The sequence below is a fragment of the Orcinus orca genome, chromosome 1 (assembly GCF_937001465.1).
Source record: "Orcinus orca chromosome 1, mOrcOrc1.1, whole genome shotgun sequence".
Classification (NCBI taxonomy): Eukaryota; Metazoa; Chordata; class Mammalia; order Artiodactyla; family Delphinidae; genus Orcinus; species Orcinus orca.
This window is the reverse complement of record NC_064559.1, coordinates 124,763,949-124,790,624: the sequence shown is the minus strand read 5'-3', so window position 1 is coordinate 124,790,624 and position 26,676 is coordinate 124,763,949. Positions and strand designations below refer to the sequence as shown.

Below are 26,676 nucleotides of genomic sequence, written 5' to 3'. Positions count from 1 at the left end.
AAATCAATACTATCCTACCTTCAAAAAAATGTTCATATGCTTCCATGTTTTTCTACCCCCTCTATCTTAATCCAGGCCCTCATTGCTTCTTGCCTCCTAGCTGGTCCCCGTGCCTCCAGTCTTGTACCCCCTCTAAATCCATCTACTACACTGGTTTGTATTTTTCTAAAGTATAAATCATTATATCATTTCCTTGATTAAAATCTTTTCCTGTTTAAAATATTTTCCATATTGAAAATCTTCTGTTTTCACTATCAAGTCCAAGCTCTGTAGCATAACACTCAAAGCCCTCTAGAATATGATTTCTGCTTACCTCTCTGGCATAATCTGCTACTTAGACACACTCTGCACTCACCATTGAAAACTCTTTGCAGTGCCCCACAGCCAAGCTTGTTTCAATTATGCTGAAAAGATAATATAGTACTTTCTGAGTTTAAGTTTATGTAAGCCTCTATACCAGAGCTAAATAAATACTGGTTTTCAAAAAGAGATATAAATTAAATTCTAGAAACTGCAGAGCTAGATGACAAGCCTCTAGAAAGCATTGGCTCTACAATAACATATATGAAATTTAGTGTACTTATAAAAAAACTCGTGGTTGTATTTTGGGATCAAGTTAATGGTCTATAATGACAGGGAGTCATTCCCTGTCCCTACCCTTGCCTTTTAGCACCACTTTCCTACCCACAGTCAAGTGTTTCATGGGGTAGGAAACATTTTTTAAATTAAGAATAAAGTTTAATATCAATCTAATAACTATAACCACAATAGTGTAATACATCTTGAAGCTGACAAATTATCTGACAAGCTGTGAGCTCTCAGCTTTAGGCCAAGTTGTGCCACTGCTGGATTTAAGCCTGTCCAAGCTTGTTTGGGGAATGACATAGGCAGAACCCACAGAGCTCTCTTTGTGTGAGGAGCTGAGTTATCACCTGAGAGAGAAATTTTCCCAAAGGAATCAGGCAAAACAAGCTGATTCAGTAACAGAGCTTTGGTGGGAGGAGAAGGACAATTCTGAGCACAGCGTGGTGATTGTCAATTATATTTACTGCCAAGAACAATCTCCAAGGACTTATATTGCAGTCCTGTGAAGGGGAGAGTAATGTAAGCCAAACCAAAGAACTGTGTACTCATTATCTATTGTCATATAACAAATTAGCACATATTTAGTGGCTAAAAACAACACACATGTATCATCTCACAGAACCTGGGCATAGTTTAACCAGGTCCTCTGTTTCAGGGTCTCTCATGACGCTGCAATCAAGGTTTCTGGCATCTCATCTGAAAGCTCAACTGAAGAGGGATCTGCTCCCAATTTCACGTGCTTGTTAGCAGGATTCAATGATCTATGTCCTCTTGGGCTGGGGACCTCAGTTTCTTGCCTGCTGACAGCCAGTAGCTGCCCTCAGTTCCTTTTCACTGGGCCTCCCATACGTGGATGCTTGCTTCATGCATGCAAGCCCAGAAGGCAGTCAGGGGAGTCTCCTAGCAACATGGAAGTTTTAGTGCTATGTAATGTAAGTATGGAAGTGACACCCCATCACCTCTGCCATAGTCTGTTGGTTAGAAGCTAGACACAGATCCCACCCACAGTAAAGGTAAAATGGTTACACAGGGCATCAATACCAGGAAACAGATAATTGGGGACCATTTTAGAGTTTCTCTGTCTCAAACTGACTTATCAAAAACTCTAAGTCATTGACGTATCAGCAGCATGACTTTAGTACTGCTTTAACATAGTGCTACAAAAGAGAAGAGTATTTAATGATGGAACCTCATTGTGAGTTTGAAAGCACAGGGAACCTAGAGGGGACTTAGGAGACAATCTGAGGTGAAGAGCACTAAAACACACTTAAAATTCTTTGTATTTTGGCTTAGGACAAGCCTTTACGGGAAAATACTCATTTGAATTCAATAAATGTAAATACCCACACGGTGGCAGTAGATGCCAGGAAATTCTAGGTAATTATAAGCCAGCGAGGTACAGAAGAGCAAATTTATCTTCCTATATGGCAACCCATGTTTTCCTTTTTGTCTAATGCTTCTTTCTGAGAAGACTCAAGAATTTCCGGGTCCTCTTCAGATGGATGTGATAAGGGATTGTCTCCTTCTTTATGTACATTCTGCCACAGTCTCCTCAAGCCCCATAAGTCTGGGATATTCCAGAGAGACTCCCTCAGAAATCTCTAGACTAGAAATAGGCACCAGTCTCTATATTCATGTTTGCCCCAAATTCCAGAGGGTATAAGTCAAGTTCTCCTAATAATTTCATCACCATACTTCCATGACAGCTCCAGGGGAGACCTACGTGTTCTGTGACTCAGCAAGCATCCAACTGAGAAATAAATGCCCCTCTCCTGCTTCTTGCAGGCTTAACGATCGTTTCAATTAACTGTCTTAATGCTCTCCTGGATAGATCTGATAGATTCAACCCTTGGGAAAATGGTTGGGGGAAGAAATGAAAAGAACAATGATTCTGGAGTCACGGTCAGTTTGAATAGACTCCTTTTCTATAAGAATAGCATGAGGGAAGTGAGATTGCCTATCCTCATAAATCAGCTACTGCTGGTGCTCCAGGTCCTAGGCAGCCCTAAAGCAAGGGGTTTAGCCCCAGTTATGCAGGGAAAACTTCTGAATTGAAGACAGGTACCTCCAGGGCAGACGTCAACAAGACAGCATCAAGGTGGTCTGGATCAATCCCAACCTCACTCTCACTTGCTCCTAAGGACTGATAATAAGTACACAAGGATTTCTGGACAAATAAAAGGAGGGCCTTGAGGGACACGGACCAGAACTGCTGCCAGTATAGGCCTGTAGAGCCTCATGTTCTGTTCTATATCACTAATGGGAGCTATTGCCACCCCAAATTATAAAAACATTAGCCTCAATTACTTTTTTTAAATATTAGGGTTTGTAAAGAAGATTTCACAACGGAAAATAAGTGAGCCAATGCAATGTTCTTCACACCCTCAGGCAGCCTCCATCCATCTGATGCAGCTGTCTGCTGAAATATGCCAACTGGGCAGTTAAAAATAGATGGCAGCTCCCTTAAAGGAGTTGCATGATTGATTTCTATAGCCTTCCATATTTATTTGTCTAGATCAGTTGTCTCCAAATGTTTTTTCCTGTGTACACGTAAAAGAAATTTGAAAAACAATGTATCCTTCACGAATTTTTTAAGTTGACCATCTAATGTTTTTTAATATGTTTAAAAGTTTATTTGTCCTTGGGTTAATATTACCTTATTACTAGAATGAGTCAGGATTTAGCTATTCCTGTTTTTCATATATTTATAGCACTAAAAAATCTTATTTTTATACATAAGTAGATGAGAATGAAAGTTTTGTTAGTAAAATTTTAAATATATTAAGCATATATTTTGCATCTGATAATCAGAATGATATATTAACCTCAGAGAGGGAGAACTTGATTTAATAAAGCTGGTTTTCTGAAGTTTAGGGTACTATATCATAGGTGACTTTTTTTTTTAATTTTGTTCTACATTCCTTATATATTAGTATAGGTCCTACTTTTTTAAAAGCATGGAAAGGAATCATGAGAAAAACAGAAAGACAAAGAGGAAGAGAAATAGAAAAAGTATCAGGTCCAGGGATGGATTCAGGTTTTGTTAGCCTGAAGCCTATATAACATGAGGTGCAGACCTCTTTAAAAAAAGAGGACAACATTATAAATTTTAAAAATTAGGTGGAAAAGTAAATATTTATGTAACATGAGAATAAAATCATGACAAATTATGCATTTTAAAGGATGATAAATTCCACAAACATCATATAACCTAGAAAAGTATAACAATATCAATAACAATATTAATTAATATCTCTATAACAATTTTTCTACACTTTCTGGCTCAATACCTTTAATCATCTCTTCAAATGGCAATGCCTTTTTATACCATTTTCTATGGGAAAAAGATAATCGAGATTTTTCCTCAACATAGTTGGTACATTTTATTATTGATAGTTTAGAAAAGCTATTTTCTGCTTCATTGTTAGTGGAAGTTACTGGTTAAGCCACATCCACCATTTCCTCCCAGTTTCTTTCTCAGGAGGTGCTTCTTGCCAGGGCAAGCCCTTAGAGACTCTAGCCCTTTGACTGGCCAGGCTAAAGCTCTGGCATGGGGGCCACAGCCCTGGGGACAGCTCTGCCAGGTCTCCTTGACCCCCTTTCTCACCTACCGCGTGAGAGTGCTGCTCTGATATGACTCCCTCAAGAGTAACTCATTATTTGATAATAGTGAGAATATGAAAGAGGTAAGTTAGTCAAACAACAAAAACAAGAATTGTCATTGCACCAGCTGTCCCACGCTATTGAATCTGGAACATCCCCCAAAGGGTCAAACTACCCCTTCACTAATGCCGTGCCTCACACTTACTAGACATTAATATTAGGCAGGAAAAGACAATGGTCTATGAAAGGTTTATGAGTATAAGAGGTTTCTCCAATAACAATATGTTGATTGTTCCTCTGAAGATTTTGCACCCCAGGGTGATGCATCATAGATGATTTGGGTGGATAAGAGGTATTTCTTTTGAAAAGTTGGGAAATGGTAACTGTAAAAGAGAATTTGGGCAAGGGAAAAGGAGAAACAGCATTAATATATATTCTCTGGTTGCTGGATATATTATTCTCCAAGGCTATACTGTTCTCTGATTCGAGCCAACATCGATACTGTTACTCCCATTATTCAAACCTTCTGTATCTTTTCTAATATTTTATCTGCTTAATCGATCATTAATTTTGTGATATATTTTGAAATAGTCTATTGTAATTGTAGAGTTATCAGTTTCTCCCTGTAGTTCTATCCACTTTTGCTTTGTAAATATTGAGTATGTTTTATTAGGTATACACAAGTTTAATATTGTTATATGTTTCTGGTGAACTGAATCTTATTCTAGCATTTATCCCATTATATTAATTACTAGTTCAGGAGCTTCCCTGGTGGCGCAGTGGTTGAGAGTCCGCCTGCTGATGCAGGGGACATGGGTTTGTGCCCTGGTCCAGGAAGATCCCACATGCCGCGGAGCGGCTGGGCCCATGAGCCATGGCAGCTGAAAAAAAAAAAAAAAAAAGTACAAACTTCGTAACTCATCATTCAAATTTCCCAATGACCTGAAATTCACTCATTTTCTCCTCACATACTAGAAAAACAATCAAACTGAAATCCTCACTAGCCTTACACAAATCCTACATCCCTTCTGCTTTCCACATATAATATTGAGATCATGGTATAATTTCCCTTCGCACTCTGCAAGTTCAAACCCTTTAAAGTCAATCTTAAAAGGCTCTTCTGAAAGTTTTTGGCATATTCACCCAAATAAAAATATTCTCTCCTCCTTTTGAATGATGTTATGGACTGAATGTTTGTGTTTTCTCAAAAATTCAAATGTTGAAGCCCCAAACGCCAATGTGACTATTTAGAGACAGAGCCTGTGATGAAGTGATAAAGGTTAAATGAGATCATAAGGGTAGGGCCCTAATCTGACAGGGCTGGTGCCCTTATGAGGAAGAAACCCCAGAGCTCTCTCTCTCCACCATGTGAAGGCACAGTGAGAAGATAGCTGTCTGCAAACAAAGGAAAGAGCTCTCACCAGGAATAAAATCAGTCGGCACCCTGATCTTAGACTTCCCAGCCTCCAGAACTGTGAGAAATACATTTCTGTTGTTTAAGCCACCCAGTCTGTGGTATTTTGTCATGACAGCCTGAGCTGACTAACACAAATGACAACATACTACTTTATCAATATCTCTTCTTGGGTTTAGATTTTTTCCATTGAATTATCATTGCTCATGTGGCATGGTTTTTCTCAGTTATTAATGTCTAATAATTAATAATGATTCAAAGAACCCAGCAACCTCCATACCAAATAAATAATCTCACATGCATGCTTGCAGAACCAGGTTTACTTGTCAGATTTATATTTATTTGGTATCTTGTCATCAAAAACTTGAGTCCTTAAAAGTTTGTTTACAAGATCTTATGCGATATTTTAAAAACTAAAATGATTCTTTGTTACATAATCCTTAACCTCTGAGACTAAGATGTTTGTTTTCAAGGTTTGTTATGAAAAATTATGTCTACTTATGTATTTAATATAGGAATTTGAATATGTTCTTCAAATATAAAATATTTGAGTAATATTTTTAACTCAAAGGCTCTGATTTCACTGATTGTGTTAGAATGAATTCACCCAGCATAAAAATTGTTTGAATTCTCCTAGAATTAAAAAAGCACCTATTTCCCTTCTAGCATAGGTTGTGCAAGTAAAGTGAATGACTATAGTAGAATTATTTTTAAAAACACAATGCAGAATCTCTACTTTTTCATCTATACAAATGTGCTTTGTATTTATATGGCATTTCTTTTTCCCAAACTCTTTAATTTATACATTACTCTGACAGTTACTGCATGCCTGAAATGTGTCATGAACTGTGTTGGCACTGAGGAAAAAAAATGAGCAAAAAAGTAGAAGATTTGCGACCACCTAGAGGGGTGGGATAGGGAGGGTGGGAGGGAGACACAGGAGGGAGGAGATATGGTGATATATGTATATGTATAGCTGATTCACTTTGTTATAAAGCAGAAACTAACACACCATTGTAAAGCAATTATACTCCAATAAAGATGTTTAAAAAAAAGGTTACACTAATCTTTCTTAAATTCCTTAAAAATAAATAAAATTATAAGAGAAATTGATATTTCTACATAACCATTAATGGGATTAGAAACTGGAATAACTTTTTGGTAGGTGTGACAATTGTGATAATATGTGTGCCTAATTCTATGAGTAATTTGACTTTTAGGAATTTATCCTGCAAATAAACTTTCACAAAATGGGGGGGAAAAAGTGGAAGAGACAGATTATAATTAAATTTTTTAAATTACAACTGATATTTACATAGTGCTTACTATGTTCCAGGCCCTGTTTTAAGCATTGTATATACACTAAATCATTTAAGACTCACAAGAACCATTAAAATAGGTTCTATTAGTATCCCCATGTTAAAGATAAGGAAACTGAGGCACCAAGAATTTAAGACCCAAGATTCCAAGCCAAGCAGTCTTGGTTTGAAAACCCTTGCTCAACTGTACTCACCTCACTAATCACACAAGTAAATGCAAAACTGCTACTGTACTATGCAGTAAGAAAGAGATATACAAAGGCCATTAAAGGCCTCCATAATGGGAAGTGGGAGCTGGTCAGGAAGAACAAGGAAGGTTCCCTGAGGAAGTCTGCTTGAGTTGAGATTGGAAGAATAGGTTAAGTTGCAGAGATGGGTGAGAGGAGTCTTCCTGGCAGACAGGGCAACAAATAAAATAGCCCTGTGGTAGAGCATGAACAAAGGACTGAACCACAGCTAGTTGCCTCAAGCAGGAACACAGGAGGGATGATGATGGAGGATGAGATTGGGGAGGGTAGAGAGCTATGAGAGGTAAGGGTGGAGGCAGATCATTTAGGCCTATCTAGGCCAATTTAAAGAATTTCACTCATCTTTTTTTTTTTTTTTCACTCATCTTTGTCCATGTTATTCTGATTAAGAGCTAGTTTTCTACTTCAAAAGGTAGAGCTAGAAGCAGATTTTTTGTTTCCTCTAAAAGAGAAGGCTGTCACGTAAAGACTCACAAGCTATGGATAAACTACTGTATCCAGCTTTTTGTTGTTGCTGGTGGTGGGAGGGTTGACCTTTTCACCATACTGAAGCTAGTTCATCAAAGCTTGACGCACAAGTATAAAGGTGAATATTAAAGCTCTGCATGGGAATGAGAGTCCCCAGAAAAAGAGCAGAGTAGAAGAGAGTGCCAACATTTAATTGTCAATTGGCAGAGGATGAGCTCAAAAGATTTAAAGAAAGAGAAAAAGAAGGGGTTTGGGGGAGAGGAGAGAGGGAGAGAGAAGGAAGGAAAGAGTGAAAGAGAGAAAGGAAGGAAAGAAGGAAGGAAAACAGGAAGGAAGGAAGAAAAAAGAACAATCTGAGGGGTAAAAGGAAAATCAAAAGAGTGTTGTCAATAGAGGCAAGAGAAAAATGTTACAGGGCAGGAGATGTTAACAATTTCAGATACTACTGAGCTACCAAGTCAGATAAGAAATGAGATTTAGCATCGTGAAAGTCATTGGTAACCTAACAGGAGCCATGGGAATAGGGCAACAATTCTAAACCGGTGGCAATTTTGCTTTGCAGGGGTCATTTGGTAATGTCTGAAAACATTTTTGGTTGTCACAGCTGCAGGGAGAGAGCTGCTACAGGTATCTAGTGAATAAAGACCAGGGATGCTGCTAAACATCCTAAAATGTGCAGGACAGTGTCGCAAGTATAAAACATTGGCCTAAAATGCCAATAGTGCCAAGGTTAAGAAATCCTGAGATGGAGCAATGTAGGCAGAAGTTAGATTGGAAAAGGCTTAGAAATGGCTAGGTGGAAAGAAATAGAAACCGTTTTTCAAAAATTTGAACAGAGGAAATAGGGTAGTAACTAGAAGGGAACGAAGAAATCTAGAGAAAATTTCTCTCTCTCTTTCCTTTCCTCTCTTTCTTTCTCTTAATTGGGAGATACTTGATCCTGTTTTTAAAAGCTCCAATTGAAGAGAGTTTGAATATTCAGACAAAAGATAATCCATAATTTCAGGTACCTTAGAAGGTGGGAGGGAGTAAAATAAAAGTACCAGAGGAGGGGTTAGCCTCAGCAAGAATAATTACACCCATACTGTAACCGAAGGAAACTAGAATAGTATGGACAGATAATGGGACAGGTGATGCAGTTCTCATTTAAGGGCTGCTATTTTCTCTATAAAATAAAAATCAATATCATATTCTGAGAATCATGGGTGATGAGAGGAAGAAGTTTTGAAGAAGCTTGAAATAATCATTATGGAAAGTGGGAGAGAGCTTGACTGAGAATCCTTACAGGATTGCTGTACAGTTTGAAGTTGCTTTAATTACTTTTTTGTAATATCAATAGGCCCTATTGTGTAACTCTCTCCAGCAGTGCTTGGCTGCTCAGGCACAGATGCAGAGAAAGCAGACAGTTGGTTTATCTATGGTTGCAGTCTTTGGCAGATGCCACAAAGACAGAAGGGGAAGTTTAAGCTATTAGCAACAGTATTATTGAACAGTACATCATGGAATCTTGCTGGACAAAGACAGATATGAATAAGGGAGACATATGGATGAGAAGAAAATGCATGAGTTAACAGTCATCAATAGGAGGACATTTTATCCAAGGCAAAATGGGAATATGGCAGTGACTTCAATCTATGCTACAAATATACAAACTGAGATATGAACTCCCCCAAAGCAGGGTATGCAGAACAAAGCCTTGATTATCATCAATAAATGTGCTGTACAAGATGGGTCCCCTGAGGTTCACCAGAGCTCTGGGTGAATTTTACAATATCATATTAAAGAATATGCTTTATCGAGGAAACTCAAGAAGTCAGCAACAAGAAAAGTCACAGGTCCTTTGATTTTCCAATTTTTCCCATGAGGAAGTACGCAGGGCCCCTGGCCATCTGATGGACACTTGGTCCAGTATTCTAGGGCAGATCCCCCACCTCACTGTTGCTCTCCTTTCTTACAGGGCAAGCATGATAGCAACCTTAATCAGAGGAGATAAGCACACAACATAAATGTTAGGCAGTCTGGATTGCATGCAATATATTTAAAGGGAGTAACTGTGAAAGCTAGCTGCCCAGCACCTGAGGACAGTGGAGATCATAGAAAGCTGTAGTTCCTGCAAGAGGGTAAAATAATGCCATCAGTCTAATAGGAAGCTGAGTTCAAGTGTGGCTTCTCGCACTGGTTGAAGGGTGATTCCTGGTTCCAGATAGCCCAGTGCTTCGGTAACCAAGAGTGAGCTCTCAGGGTTACTTTCAGACAATCCTGCCCCTTGTGCCATGAACTTTTATACATTATTCAACAAATGACATTTACAATAGCTTGTTGTAAATATATTTCAGCAGACTTCTCTCACTTTATTTCTTCAACATCCTGTGTGGTTTTTAAAGAAAAGGAAGAAACAGAGGATATGGTTTCAAAGTGAAGAGAGGTCTTGTGAAACAAACCATAATGTTGTTGGCACTTATCAACTAAAAATGTTTAAGTGTAACTTACAGAGAATATCTCTAAATGTGATTTATGATACAGACACAAAAATAATATACATATAAATACCTAAATTTCATAATGGCAACATATTCCATGAGGGGTTTTTCCTTTTATAACAAAGATAGGGAAAAAAAAAAAAAGCTAAGAAAACAGAGAACAGAAAATGTCCAATAAAGATTTTCTTTAATTGGTTTAGAGTTCTAGAATAAAATAACAGAATGTTTATCACTAAGACACAGAAAGTATAGCTACTGCCAAGAGACATGAAATTTCTGAGGTCCAAGATTTCTGTAATATGAAAAGTTAAACAAAACAAAAAGTTGAACACAGCAGAGAAAGCTACCAAGTAGTCCTTTTTGTGGTTTTATTTTATTTTACTCTAAAGCTACTTAAAAATATGCAATATTGATATTAGTGGCAACTCACATTTATGATTGAATATGGCAGTAAACAGAACCTCATTACCTCAATGTTATTGAGAGAGATGCCGTGGGAAAAAGTCTTCAAGTTGATCAGAGAGAGAATATGTCCCCTGAAAGCTAGAAGTGATGGTTTGTCTCCAAAAACAAAAATCATCAAGTGAAAAGAGGTGAAAAACATGGGGAATGCAAAAGAAAAAGTCCCTTCTCTGACAAAACAAGGAAGAGACAGCATAGGGCACACAATGTCACAGGTTTAGAATTTAAGAAACAACCAAATGAATTGGCTAGCTGATAGCCTACAGATTCCAGAAGAGTAGGAAGTAGAGTGTGCCTAAAAATAGAGGTTTAGGAAGGCATGACCTTGAGCCACAAAGGTATAACTAGTGCTTCTTAAACTTGAATGCGCTTACAAATCACCTGGAGATCTTGATAAAATGCACTCTGATTTAGTAGGCCAGCATTAGGCTTGATATTCTGCTTTTCTAACAAGCTCCCAAGAGATACCAATGCTGCCTTGTCCTTGGATCACACTTTGAATAGCAAAGTATCACACTGATGACACCAACTTAATGTAGCATCCTGGGAACCCAAATAGAAACTTTCCACATATTTGTTCAGCCATAGAAATGTACAGACCTTCACAAGACTAGGAAATTAGTGACATGGAGAAAGAAGAGTTTATTAACTTTACATGTGAGTCATTGAATTAATTTTTGCTTTATGCTAACCAAACTTTCTTTTTAATTTATTTATTTTTTGGTTGTGATGTGTCTTCATTGCTGTGCACGGGCTTTCCCTAGTTGCGGTGAGCGGGAGCTACTCTTCGTTGGGGTGTGCGGGCTTCTCATTGCGGTGGCTTCTCTTATTGCAGAGCATGGGGTCTACGTGTGCAGGCTTCAGTAGTTGTGGGCTCTCGGGCTCTAGAGCACAGGCTCAGTAGTTGTGGCACACAGGCTTAGTTGCTCTGCGGCATGTGGGATCTTCTCGGACCAGGGATTGAACCTGTGTCCCCTGCACTGGCAGGCGGATTCTCAACCACTGTGCCACCAGGGAAGTCTTATGCTAACCAAACTTATGAACATAAACCTGTCATGAGAATACCTGTGCTATTTTTCAGATAATCCCAGAAGCACTGATAAAGCAATATATGCTCACCGGTCAACATTCTATGAAAATACACATAGGACTTATTATAAAAGACAATAGCACCCATTTTACATGGAAACTTCACAGGTGTAAATCTGTGGACTTATGTGAGCAGAGCATCTCACTTAACTGTCAGGTAAAGCACATGCCTTATAAGTTGAACCATGTGTTCAGGTGCCAAAGAGCACTGTTTCTTGCCCCTGCCCACTTGAGCTCTGTCCAGCAGAGAAGACTAAAGACATCTGACCAGCAGATTGCGCCCTGCTAATGAGAATACCTGGAATATGTCAAAGCATCTACAATTAGCCTGTTTTCCTTCTGTTTCACTTCTGGGGTGACATCCCCCAGCCTATTAAATAGCAGCAGTCTCCTCCCCAAACATCATGCCCAATTCTCACTATGTTTCCCCAATCTTTTAGATCTGAGCAGCTATGCCAGTCCTGACTTGTGTTCTAATTCTGCAGCTAAGACTGGAACCTGGCAAAAAATCCTAGACAATATGGCTTCTGGGGGCCCTGATATTATGCTTAAGTCCTTGTGACCCTTCCCCACTTCTTCACTGTAGATCTGTCTGTGGTCCAACTCTACCCCCAAGAACAAAGATCCTGACATTTGACTAAAAGTATTACAATTAAGGCTATTTTTACCATAGCTTACCCAGTCAGATTGAATCCTTGCCTATTTATGCCATCCTGGACAGGATTCATGGCATCTCTGAAATTGTACTGTTTTATGCTACAAAAAAAATAGCAGTGTGCTCTAATATGTTCCCTCTGTCTGTATGTAGTCCATAATACCTTGTGACTGCACCTAGAAATCAAAAAACTTAGAAATTAGTTCCCTTCTACCACTGACTAGCCAGACTATATTACACAAGTCACTTTACATTTCAAGACACCATTTTTCTTATCTATAACATGGAGTTAGTTACTATCTTGTCTTCTTTGCAAAATTGTTGTGAAGATTAAATGAAATCATGAATGTTGCAATACTTTGAAAATCTGTAAAGTACTGTATAAGTATCAAATATTATCACTGATATTGCAAGTTTAATTTAGCAGATGAATAAATGACTTTTAAAAGCAATTTTTCCAAGTCTGGATTAATAAGTGTCAGTTAACATCACATTCTGCTGGGATTTCCCTGGTGGTGCAGTGGCTAAGACTCCACACTCCCAATGCAGGGGGCCCAGGTTCAATCCCTGGTCAGGGAACTAGATCCCACATGCCTCAACTAAGACCCCGTGCGGCCAAATAAATAAGTTAATTAAATATTTTTTAATCTGCCTCTTGAACCCAAAGGACTAAAGGGACAACTTGATCTGTGGTTATGCTGCCAAATAAAATGCAACCAACTTACATGGCTTTAAGTACTCCTCTAGGTACTGACTAATAAAACATAACTACTGAACTTGTAGATGTCACAGTATCCTGTGGTTCACTTATTCTTTGTAGGAAAGCAAATTCTGTACTTCCATAATTTCTATTTTTTCTATTTTTGATATTATAAACCAATTAGATAATTATAAGATATCAAAAGGCAATTAGATTGTCTTGCACTGAGTAGGTTCCCAACAAATATAATACTAAATAAAGTATCAAAGAAATTTGTCAACCCAGAGATGATGCAACTCATGGTAAATCTGACCATATGAATATCTGACTATATGAATTATTCCTATAGTTTAATATTCATTTTCCAATATAGAAAATTTGGAAAAAATATATATAAAGTATAAATTGATTCCAAAGTATTCATACAAAAAAATCATATTATTTCACTAAATACTTCTCAGTGTTGCTGAGGAATTCCATTTTGGTCCAAGCTCATAGTATCTCAAATGAAGAGATGGATACAAGATACCTAGGAGGCTAGACACTAAGTGTTAAAGCTTACAGTGGTAGTGAGAGTCCCTGGGACTGAGCGTCCAATTAGGGAAGAGGACAGCTGTAAAGACCATTCTTAAGCTTACCTGTAACCCTGCCTGATCCACAGTGGATGACGAGCTCCTAACATGAGTATTATATAGCAGAAAGTGCAACGCCAAAAATGGTCCAAGGATCAGAACTCTCTCCTATATTTATGGGTCCCACCTAGATCCCTCAGGATGCCTGTAAATGCTATGTGGGAGAGAGACATGTTGGAAGTCTCAACATCCCCAGAGACTCTCCTCCCCATCACCATCCCACACCTCCTTACCTTGCTGAGTGAGGGCATGTCAGTGAGGCATGCTTGGGCTTCCTCAATTTACTGCTCAGAAAACAGCTATCTCATGAGTTAGGTTGTCCAAGATCCGTCCCAGTCTTCCTGACGTGTAATATCATCCAACTATGTTTAGAGAAATTGCTCTGATTTCTGAAGTATGGATAGTTCCTCACTGTGGATTCTATTCCTAATGCACATGTCCCCTATTTATGCATTCTAGCTTAGAGATCATTGTATTGACACAAAAATTAAGGCTCTAAGAGTGACTTGTCCAAACAACTAGTTAGTGCCTCAGCAAAGTTTTTAATCATCCTATCTGATGTGCACTCTAGTGTCCTTCCTTTTGTGCCACCTTGACTCCTAACAGTCCAGAATTAACACAAGAATGTTGTTTGACACCTTGATTTTAATGTTACTATTAAGATATAACATGAAGGAATCAGAAAGCACCTTAAAATTTCATTACTTTTAAAATTGTTATTTTAAAATATAAAAAAAAAGTCAGTAAGCCTTGGGAAGGAGAGAAAGAAAAGTCAAGATGGGACCTAGAGAATATGTTAAATGAATATGATATGATTTATCAGTTCAAAGGCTAAATATTGAATCTGTTCTGAACTTAGTATATATTTCATATATTTGTACTTCAAAAATACCATTATTATCAAATTTAAGCCTCACTTTTTTCTTTTTAAAAGAAGAGTTATATTTCATTTATTTATTTTTAAATATCAATTACTCTATGTATTTATTTATTTTCAGACCTAAAGCAGGTATACTTTGCTATCCATTTTTCCTTCCAGTTTCAACGAGATATAATTAACATAAAGCACTGTATAAGTTTAAAAGTTGTACATCATAATGATTTGACTTGCATGCATCATGAAATGATTACCACAGTAAGCTTAGTGAACATACATCATTCTATATAGATGCAAAAGAAAAAAAAAAATGTTTTCCCTGTGATGAGATCTCTTAGGATTTACTCTCTTAACAACTTTCATCCTTCCCCCAACACCCTCCCCTGCCCCCCACTGCCTCTGGTAACCACAAATCCAGTCTCTTTTCCTGAGCTTGCTTGCTTGTTTTTTTTTGTTTTCAAAGTATAATTGACTTACAACGCTATATTAGTTGCTGGTGCACAACATAGTGATTCTCAATTTTTGAAAAAAGTAAATTTTACTATGTTTGAATCTCTAACTAAATTCTTTCCAGTAAAACATTAAAAAGAAAAAGTGAAAACTTATTAGTATTTTTCTATAATCAAAGAAGCAATCATTTGCCTTGACAGGACATGTTACCTATGTTCATGGAATAAACTTTCCAAAGTGCTGATTAATTTAGTCTTAAAGTTTTGCTGATTATCCACTATGCTACATTCATGATATACAAGCCCTTTATCACTGTGTAAGCAGTAAAATGACTCCCACAGTCACTGTAAATTGAGAAGAGGGCTTTTTTTAAACCTTAGGCAATTAAAATAGATTGGCCTTTGTAGTTATACCATTGACCTTTCATCAGAATTTACTTGATCATTAGTGAAATACTTGGGTCAAGTGTTCTGCTAAATTAGGTTATGTTGGTCATCAAACTGAGAGTCTATAAAGCAGGTATCACTCATAGATTATACTTCATCTAATTTTATTTTTACACAGTGTACTTTTGTGATGCTTTTCATAACATAAAGCCTACTTTGAAAAGTTAGTCAAAGTACCTCTATTTTCCAATTCTGGCTTTATATTACAGTTTGTACATCTACCCTCAGACAGCCTATCAACTTAACTTTTGAGAATTAAATAATGCATGAGCCTATACAGCTTTGGAATAAGAAAATAATCAACAGTGACATGGTTAAAAAAAAAAAAGTACAATCCTCTCTTAATACCAAAATCTAAATATTTCAATTCAACAATACTAAGTCAAATTAAAATGCACAATTGCTCACTTTTGCACTATTTGCAGAACTTGGATACTTTCATATTTATACTTCACAATAAATTAACACTATGAAAGTTACTGAGTCTGATGCAATCTCTCTTCGGGAAAGGAGAGGGAATAAAGGGCAAGGGGAACACCGCTGTTCTTTGATACCCTCCAAGATGTTTTATTAAGTGTTTACTATACAACAATCTCCAGTTCCAGGTAACTGGGGATAAGGGGAAAAGATATTTTCTCCCCTCAAGAACTCACTCTCTGGGTGAGACAGACCTAAGACTGTTATTGTCAGGATATTTTATGCATTCTTCCATTTTGAAAGCTTTGTTTTGAGAAGTTTGTTTGTTTTCCACCATTTGAGCTGGGCTGTGGCTTTCCACCATGAAATCGGCTGTCCAATTGACTCTAATTCATAACTGAGAAAAAATTTAAACTTAACCAAAATTAATAATAATAATTAATTAATAATAAGAATACTACTTTTGAAAAGACAATAAATGCAGCATTGTTAGCACCATGCTAGCCATGGACTTATTATAGTGTCATGAGAAACAGCAAATTCAAGCCCCGTGGCCTTTCCTATGACATTTCAAAAGGGAAAAGGAAATGCATATTCTTAAAAAGAAATAAAGGATCACCTCAATTGGTGCAGGAAAAAAGCATTTGACAAAAGTCAACATCCTTTTATTTAAAAATTCAACAAACTAGGAATAGAAGAAAACTGCCTCAACAAATAAAAGCCATGTATGAAAAAACCACAGCAAAATCATACTCAGTGGTGAAAGACTGAAAGCTTTTCCTCTAAAATCAAAAGCAAGGCAAAGATGCCCACTTTCATCACTTTTATTCAACATAGTACTAGTCCTAGCCAAAGCAATTAGGTAGGTTAAACAAATAAATAAGTAAACAGTATCCAAATAGAAAAGGAAGAAGTAAAATTATCTCTGTTCACAGATGTTATGATCTTATAGTCAAAAACCCTAAAGATTCCATGTACACACAAAAAAAAGCAATTACAACTAATAAACAAATTCAGCAAAGTAGCAGGATAAAAGTCAACACAAAAAAATAAGTTGCATTTCTATACACTAACAATGAACATCTGAAAAGAAAATTACAAAAACAACTCCATTTGCAATACTATCAAAAAGAATAAATAATTAGGAATTAACTTAACCAAGGAGATAACAGAATTGTGCAATGAAAACTACAAAATACTGCTAAAAGAAATTAAAGACATAAATAAACAGAAAAATAACCTATGTTCATGGATTGGAAAGCTTACTATTGTTAAGTGTCAGTACCACCCAAAGTGATACACAGATATAATGCAATCTTTATCAAAACCCAATGACTTTTTTTTTTTGCATAAATACAAAAATCTATCATAAAATTCATATGGAATGTCAAGGAACCCCAAATAGCCAAAATAACTTGAAAAAGAACAAAATTGGAGGACTCACACTTCCTGACTTCAAAACCTACTACAAAGCTACAGTAATCAAAATAGTATGGTAATGGAATAAAGATCCATGGAATAGAATAGGGAGCCCAGAAATAGATCTTCATATACATGGTCAAATGTTTTTTGAGAAGGGTGATAAGACCATTCAGTGCGGAAAGGACAGTCTTTCCAACAAATGATGCTGGGAAAACTATATACCCATATCCAAAAGAATGAAGTTAGACTCTTAACTAATACTACATACAAACATTAATTCAAATTGGATCAAGGACTTAAATGTAAAATTATATAACTATAAATGTACATATAAATATATATATATATAAACTACAACTATAGTTTATATAACTATAAACTATAGAACTACAAAACTCTTAGAAGAAAACACGGGCATAAAGTTCATGATATTGGATTTGGCAGGGATTTCTTGGATATGACACAAAAGGAACAGACAATAAAAGCAAAAAATAGACAAATTGGACCTCATGAAAATTAAAACTCCTGTGCATCAAAGGACACAATCAGGGCTTCCCAGGTGGCGCAGTGGTTGAGAGTCTGCCTGCCGATGCAGGGGACATGGGTTCGTGCCCCAGTCCGGGAAGATCCCACATGCCGCGGAGCGGCTGGGCCCGTGAGCCATGGCCGCTGAGCCTGCGCGTCTGGAGCCTGTGCTCCGCAACGGGAGAGGCCACAATAGTGAGAGGCCCATGTACCGAAAAAAAAAAAAAAAAAAAAAGGACACAATCAACAGAGTAAAAAGGCAACCCATGCAATGGGAGAAAATATTTGCATATCTATATCTGATAAGGGATTACAATCCAGAATGTATAGAGACCCCAACAACAAAAACCAAACAATTCCATTCAAAAATTGGCAAAGGACTTGAATAGACAGTTCTTCAGAGAAGATATACAAATGGTCAATAAGCACATGCAAATATGCTCAACATCACTATTCATTAGGGAAGTGCAAATCAAAATCACAATGATGTACTACCTCACACCCAACAGGATCACTGCTATCAAAAAAAAAAAAAACCCAAGACAAACCAAAATAAAAAAAGACAGAAAATAACAAGTGTTGGTATGGATGCAAACAAACTGGGAACACTTATGCATTGTTCATGGGAATGCAAAATGGTAAAGCTGCTGGGGAAAACAGTATGATGGTTCCTCAAAAAATAAAAAATAGACTTACCATATGATCCAGCAATTCCACCTCTTAGTACATACCCAAAAGAATTGAAAGCAGGACCTTGAAGAGATAGTGGTACGCCCATGTTCCCAGCAGAGATGTAATCACTCCAACAAAGACCTATGGATGGATGCTTTGGGCCTTGGACCAGGCTGAGAATATCTCATATATTCAAAGGAGTCTGTAGTGAAAGTAAGATTTCAAGGAAGGCTGAGATAGCAGGAAGGGCCTCTAGGCTCTGACCAAGCCAAGAAAGAATGACCAAGAAATTATCAGCTACATACATCAGTAGTTTTTGCCAACAGGATAACCAAGAATAAGATGAGACAGACATACTTCAGGTGATGCCAGTCCCTGCACAATGACCAGTTCAGGGTCATAGAGTTCAACTCCCCCAATGCAACAAGTTCATGTGAGACCCTGCTCTGTGTGCCAGACACCATCTTAGAAGTAAGCAGAGGAAGAGGGGTTGAAACCATAATACAATGATTTCAAAGAGACAGAGTTAAAGAGTTACTTAAATAACTGGATCAGAATTAGTTTTAAAACAGACTAAATTTTTTTTTTGTTTTCCATGCCTACCTAGCAGTTGGGGAATGGTAAAGAGATTGGAGCAGTTTGTAAGAATAAAGTATACATGGAAACAACCTAAGTGTCCATCAATGGATGAAGGGATAAAGAAGATACGGTATATATACACAATGGAATATTCTTCAGCCATGAGAAAGAAGGAAATCCTGCCATTTGCAACAATGTTGATGGACTTTGAGGGCATTATGCTGAGAGAAAGACAACTACTGTATGATAACACTTATATGTAGAATCTAAAAAAGCTGAACTTGTAAAAACAGAGAGTAGAATGGTGGTTACCAGGACCTGGGGGAAGGGGGAATTGGAGAAATACTGTTTAAGGGTACAAACTTGCAACCAGTAGATAAATCCTGGAGATCTAATGCACAGCACAGGGGTTATAGACAACAATACTGTGTTATAAACTTCAAAGTTGCTGAGAGACTAGATCTTAAATTGTTCCCATCACAAAAAAGAAATGAATAAAATATGGACTGTAGTTAAGAATAATGTATCAATATTGGTTCACTAATTGTAACAAATGCATCTTACTATGTTAACAATAGGGGAACATATTGAAACATAGAAACTGGGTGTGAAGTAGTCAGGAACTCTGTACTTTCTTTGCAACTATTTTCTTAACTCTAAACTATTCTAAAATATAAAATGTATTAAAAAAATTTTTAAAGAATAAAGTATGGTTTTCTTATTGTATCTAAAAAGTGTAAATAACTTTACAACTTGCCATCCAGAGACAGAAAACACAGCCCCTGTCTAAGGGACCCCAGTGGGAAAGGGAGCAGTTATCATACAACATAACACAACATATACAACAAAGGATCATAGATAGGGAGCATCTACTCCAGACCCATGGGAGGGAGGGGAAGGCAGGGTAACTGAAGGAACTGTCCTGAGATGACTCTGTCTTAAATTAGCTAGAAAATCCATAGAAGCAAGAAAACAAACTCACTGTTGACACGGCCATAGATAAAGTAAGCAACATCCAACTTTAATTTCTAAAAACTTTATTGATTACCAGGCCATGGGGATAATGTTAGTGCCCTCAGATTTAGAGTTTACTGAACAGAATCACTGAGAATGCAATTGAAATCACATTCTTCCACTATCTGACCTTAAGCAAGTTACTTAAACCTGGGGACTCAGTTTCCTTGTCTTTAAGTTGGGGGTAATGACAGTGTTGTTTTGGGAATTAAATCAGTACATGTAATGGGTTTAGAACAGTGCCTGGTACCTCCTAGATGCTCACTAAATATTACTTGTTATTAGCTATTTATAGGGCATATATTCATTTTCAAAACATCTTATATATTTTATTTTTGCATATCCTTGGAAGAAAGATTACAGTTTAGGAATTGGGCACAAAAGAGGTTAAATGACTTGCATAATGCCTGAAGAAGAATGGCTTTCCCTAATTCTGTTTTCTTTAAAGAAAGGGCTTCCCTAAACAAACTCCTGGCTTCTCTTTGCTCTTTAACTTACTCCATTCCTGGGGAGGCAGAGTGACTTACCCGGTTGATAAATTTGGGAAGAATAACTGGGTGAGCTTGGCTCACCTCTGCCCTTCTTCCCTTTGGGAATAAACATGCAGTGAGCATGATTACCCCAGTCCTTTGTGACATGAAGGGAAAGTTGGCCAGTTCTGAAGTTTAGTTTTAGCAAGCTCATTTGGCTGACAGATATAAAGCCGTAGTCTCCCGTTTGTTTTGTTTGTTTGTTTAGCAAGTGAATCATTGATTGATTCACCCCTAGGCTTTCTGACAGAAAACTGTGAGATGTTTGTGAAACATCTCTCAGTGCAGTCAGGCATGTTACATAATAAGTTTTTTTTTCCCCCCTTGGAGACATTCCTCCTGAGCCTTCCATCCCCGTGCTCCAAACTGTACTGCTTTCTAATAAAGTAAAAAATAAAGTACCATGCAAACTGTGTCAGAGACTACTGGTTATCTGCCAAAATCCATTCTTTCTTTCTGTAATAACAGAACCCGGGTTTTGGGTAGTCTCACTGCTGACTAGATAAAGGTTGCATTTGCATGTACCTTGTGACTAAGTATTGGCTAGTGAGATGCAAGTGGAAATGTGTAGTATTTCCAGGAATTCTTAAAGGTAGGAAAATCACCCTTCTTCTCCTCTTCCTCCATTCTGTTCCCTGAATGTGGATATGATAGCTGGAGCTCTGGCAGCCTTATTGTACTATGATGAGTTCCACATAATAAGAGGAAGGAAGCTGTGAACTAGAGAGAGCCTGGCTTCCTGATGATGTTATAGAGCTGCCATGCCAGCTCTGAATTGCTCACCTCACCTATGGACTTTTATGTGAGAGAAAAATAAACTCATCTCTAGTTTAAGCCACTGTTGTTTTGTTTTTTTCTGTCATATGCAGCTGTAGTCACCCTGACAAACATAGAAAATTAACTTCAAGGTCCTCTTCCTTGTCCTTTCTCCTCAACCAGACTGCCTACTCTAAACCCTCCTATATGGAAACTCTGCAGCCACTATTTTAACAGAAAGTTAAATTTACTTGCAAGGGAAAATGATTTAGCATTAAATTGGAGACCAAAGAACTTTTTAAAGATCTAAGAATAAAGAAAAGATCACCACTAAAAATGCCCTCTTGAAGTTCCTCCTATCATGCTTTCCAAGCATTCCATGCACTGCTTTGGGCTAATTTGTTATATCAATGCTTAGGAATTCTTTAATGACTTTTCCTATGTTAGCTCTAAGAGCCCAAGATATTTTGTTTCAATAGAAATACAACTATATTTCCCTCTACATATGTACATCTCAATAAATTTTCAAACAAATATTTACTATATACCAACTAACACTTACTTCATTCTTAGTCTCCACCCTTCCTCAGTTTTGTACAACTTAGGCTGAAAACTTGGGCTCTGACTTTGCTCTTTGAATTCACCTTTATACTTCATGGAGTAAGAGACCTTTCAGTGATGTCTTTTGTCTCTGCCATGCCCTGGAATCCTCTTCATCTACTTTGTCTGACGGCCATCTTTGACCCAGCAAAGGCAACTAGTCATCACCCCTTCTTTCTTTTTTTAAAATATTTATTTATTTATTTTATTTAAGCTGTGCCGGGTCTTTGTTGCGGCATGAGGGACCTTTAGTTGCGGCATGCGGACTCTTAGTTGTGGCATGCATGTGGGATCTAGTTCCCCCACCAGGGATAAAACTCAGTCCCCCTGCATTGAGAGCACGGAGTCTCATCCACTGGACCACCAGGGAAGTCCCCATCACCCCTTCTTTTTTAAGGTTATCTTTATTAAAAGCCTAATTTTTGCTAAATGCTAAATGACACTATTTTATTTTATTTATTTATTTCTGGCTGCGTTGGGTCTTCGTTGCTGCGTGTGGGCTTTCTCTAGTTGCGCCGAGCTGGGACTACTCTTCCTTGCGGTGAGCAGGTTTCTCACTGTGGTGGCTTCACTTGTTGTGGAGTATGGGCTCTAGGCACGCGGGCTCAGTAGTTGTGGCTCGCAGGCTCTAGAGCACAGGCTCAGTAATTTTGGCGTACGGGCTTAGTTGCTCCATGGCATGTGGGCTCTTCCTGAACCAAAGCTCGAGCTCGAACTCGTGTCCCCTGCATTAGCAGGCGGCTTCTTAACCACTGTGCCACCAGGGAAGTCCCCAAATGACACTTTAAATGCTTTCATTATTTCATCTCCTCTTCACAGTGACCCCACAAGTGAGGTGTTGTTCTCTCCATTTTATGGATGAATCAACTGTAATTCGGAGAGACTGAAACTAATCTGAGGTTTGTTTATCTCCAAAGGAGATGTTGTACTCTTTCCTTTTTGAAAAATCACTGTTTTCCACACCTCTCTGACTTCAATTCTATTTCCTTTCCTATCTTCCCTTCTTCTCCTCACTGGCTATATCTGGATATTTCAAAACATGCAGAATAAATTATTCACCTTAGAAGGGATTTTGGAAACACAGTTCCAAATTTTATAAGATAAAACTATTAATAATATCAGTATACTACTGCTACAAAACAAAATACACAGAAAATACTGTTGAATATAAAAACCAAATAAGGCAGCCCCTCTACTTCAGACCCAGAAGATCACAGAATTGGGACCTAACCATAAATAATACCCCCAAATAACTCCTTTCCTTTCAGAAAACATACACATACATACACAAACCTGAAGAAAGCCCCTTCTGACCACAGCCCTTCTCCCACTCGCCAGCTGCATTAATATCAATGTTTTAGAAAACACTAGAATCTCTGCCAAATAGCTGAGATCATCCATCAGTTGTTCCTCAAGAAGAGTCTTCTCCTAACAACTCCAGCATGAGATTATTGTGTATATATAGCTCGCTGTCACTCACAGGACAGGCACATGACAAATGTTCACCAAAATGAAGGCGGCACATGGCACCACTATTGCCCTAGACTGCAAATTCACTGGCATTCCAAGAACTTCGCAAATAGCATGCCAGGGTCTTTTCTTTTTAAGAAGGATAATATGTTGCTTATAAACTTAATCTTAGAGACACATCACATTAAATCATAATGTTTTCATTACTTAACATTCTTCACTTTCTTTCGCAACATGAAATCTCCCAAATTAAGGCCATTTGGATTAACAAATCTTCTTTAAATTTAAGCGTTTGTTTAAGAAGAATTCACTACTAAAGCAATTCACTTCATCAATCTGTTTTACTTCTTATACCTGGCTGAAATGCTGGGCACTGAAGTGAGTGTTTTGCTGGAGGAAGGACAGCAGGCAAGGCTAATTTTGGAGCCCTGGTGAAGAGTGATCACCAGGTGGGCTGTGCGATGAGACAGTAATAGGAAAACCTGAAATCCAAAGGGGGTATGGAAAGGAGAGACTGAAGACAAACATAAATGTGGACCCTGTTGTGGACAACAGGGTCAGCGCTGATATTTGTACTTACACAGTACTTAGTATGTATTAGGCACAGTTCTTAGGTCCTTGTTTAATTAATAGTAGGTACTATTTTTATCCCTACTTCACAGTTGGAAAAAGCAAAGCACAAAGAAGTTGAGTATCTTCCAAAGCTTCACAGCTAGTTAGAGGCAGAGCTGGGATTCAAACCCAGGCACCATTTCATAATCATGAATTATTACGACTTTACACAGCATACATTCTACAGCAGTGGCTCTTAAACTTGCTTTTAACCCTGACCCCCCAGGAGGAATACATGACCCAGCGTATCAAAACATAAGTAATAGAAACAGAAGTTTTGTGAAACAATACTTTTATTAGATGCAGTGCATTCAGAGCTTTCTTATTTCTTTTTTAAAATTGCTGGTTGCAACAAATAAATCAATTTTACAACCCTTAATGGGTTACGACTCACAATTTGAAAAACACTCCTTTGGAGACCAGGGCTACAAATGGTAACTCAGTATCTCCACTTGGATGTTTGATGGTCATCTCAAGCAAGTGGACAGTCATCTTCACTTGCTTATTGACAGTCTACAACAACACTCCTGAATTTCACCCTCCAATCCTGCCCCTCCCCTTTGCTTCCTCTCTCACTAAATGACAGATTCTTCTGCACTGTCCACATGCCACATGAAGCTATCAAGCACTTGAAATGTCGCTATCAGAATTGAGACATGCTGGAAGCGTAAAACATACACTAGATTTAGAAGACGGTACAAAAAAGGAATCTAAAATACCTCATTAATAACCTTTTATACTGATTGCATGCTGAAATCATGTTTAAGATACAGTTAAATACAATATATTATTAAAATTAATTTCACCTGTTTCTTTTTACTTTTTTTTTGATGTGGCTACTAGAAGAATTTTAATTACCTATGTGGCATATTATATTTCTGTTGAACAGAAATCATGTCCTGGTTGCTCAGGCTAAAAAACTTTAAATCATCCTTGACTCCTTTCTCTCCACCAGCAGGTGGTGTAGGCTTCACCATTAAAATAGATTCGTAGTTCAACAACTTCTCTCCACCTTCACTGCTACACACACACACACACACACACACACACACATATACCACTATGTCTTGCCTAGATAATTGAAATAGCTTCCTAACAGGTCTCCTTGCTTCCTTCCTAACCACACCCTAAGGTTTATTTAGCTATTCCCTATAAAGTTGCCGAGTGACCCTTTTAAAAGTCAGTCAGATTACGTCACTGCTCTGTTCAAAATCCTCCAATGGCTCTTTTCCCCAGAGCAAAAGCGCAGGTCCTTGCAATGGCCTACAAAGCCTTTTAGGCCACTCACCCCTCCCCATCTATCTGTCCTAACTTTTTATCTCTACTCCACTCAGCTACAGTGACCTCTTTGAATTCACCAAGTATGCTCCTACATCCCAGCCCTTGCACTTCCTGTACCTATGTGTATAACCCTCTGCCCTGGATATCCTCTACCTTCTTTCTCTGTTTTGGATCAAATGTCAATTTACCAGCAAGTCCTTTACTCATTATTGTACTTAAAACTGCAAACCACCCTCTCCTGATTCTTCCATAATTTCCCCTTCTTAGCTTTATGTCTTATGACCTTTAATTATTGTATGTAATTTACTTAATTTATCTGTCTGCTACCAATCACATGTAGGAGTTCCATGAGGGCAGTGACTTTGTTTCATTGCCGCATTCCCAGCACCTATGTGCCTGGCAAATTGTAGGTGTTCAATAAATGTCAGTTGAATGAACAAACGAGCTGTGGGTTTCCAAACTCAGTTTTGCACCACTTGCAACTAGCCATTCTCAGAAAACTACTGAAACAAGCAAACATTTCAGTATCTTTAGTTTTTAACCCATTATTCTTCTTGGACCTACAGTAATTCCACAGTAAAGAAAGCAAGATTCTTCTCCACACTCCAGACCTTTTGTCCATTTTCTCATGATCCCTAGGTGCCCTCCAAAGGCCCTGAAAAATGGGCTTTCCTTTTCCCTCAGGCATAAAATCTCCTTAGGCATCTGCACCATGTCTTGAATGTCTGGCCTAAAATATGTGCAGCTATAGCCAATATAAATTCTTAGTCTCAGACGATCTTCAAGTCTATGTGGTGTACATTAGGTGCAACCAGACGTTGTAAACACACGTGTATTTGCCCCTTGGTCGTTCACAGACTGGCCACACTTCACCCACCTAGTCCTTACATGTCTGTATTCAGGAAGACGGGCCCGCTCCGTGATAGGACTAGAAATGTGGACACGCGAAGGATGTAATGTCTGAGACTGTAGCCAGGCCCCTCATTTTAGACACGGGGAAATCAAGGCTCAGGGAATTTAGGCCAAGAAAACTTAGGCCACGTAACAAAGTCAAAACGAAGACACAAAACATAATGTGGTAGAAATGGCACAGGAAGCCAGGTGGCTTGCCTCCCGCCATTCAGAGGGTCCACAAAACGACGCTATGGTGCAGCTCAACCTAGCTCGCGGCCCCCTACCGCGGCATTTTAATGTTCAACCATGCCCTCGCAGACTGTGAAAGGTGAGGCACGCACGCCCCAGCCGTCTCACCTTCCTCCGGGCGAGAAAAAAGGAAGCCCGCCGCCTGGTCCTCAGCCACCTCCTACACCCGGACAGCCCGCGACCGAACTCTCGCGAGACTAGCGGTTGAGGCGAGCAGGTGCGGAGAT

General features: G+C 38.2%; 1 long non-coding RNA gene across 2 annotated transcripts; it reads right to left on the bottom strand.

Moving 5' to 3' along the window:
- Positions 1 to 3,526: 3,526 nt before the first annotated feature.
- Positions 3,527 to 26,674, bottom strand: LOC117202463 (uncharacterized). 2 transcript variants are annotated; one of them, XR_004484815.2, is made up of 3 exons: positions 26,558 to 26,674; positions 13,889 to 13,996; positions 3,527 to 4,571 (listed from the first exon to the last, which is right to left on the bottom strand). It is a non-coding gene; the product is annotated as an uncharacterized LOC117202463 (long non-coding RNA). The 2 variants fall into 2 exon arrangements; XR_004484816.2 differs by lacking the exon at positions 3,527 to 4,571 and adding an exon at positions 10,288 to 13,800.
- Between the last annotated feature and the right edge of the window lie 2 nt (positions 26,675 to 26,676).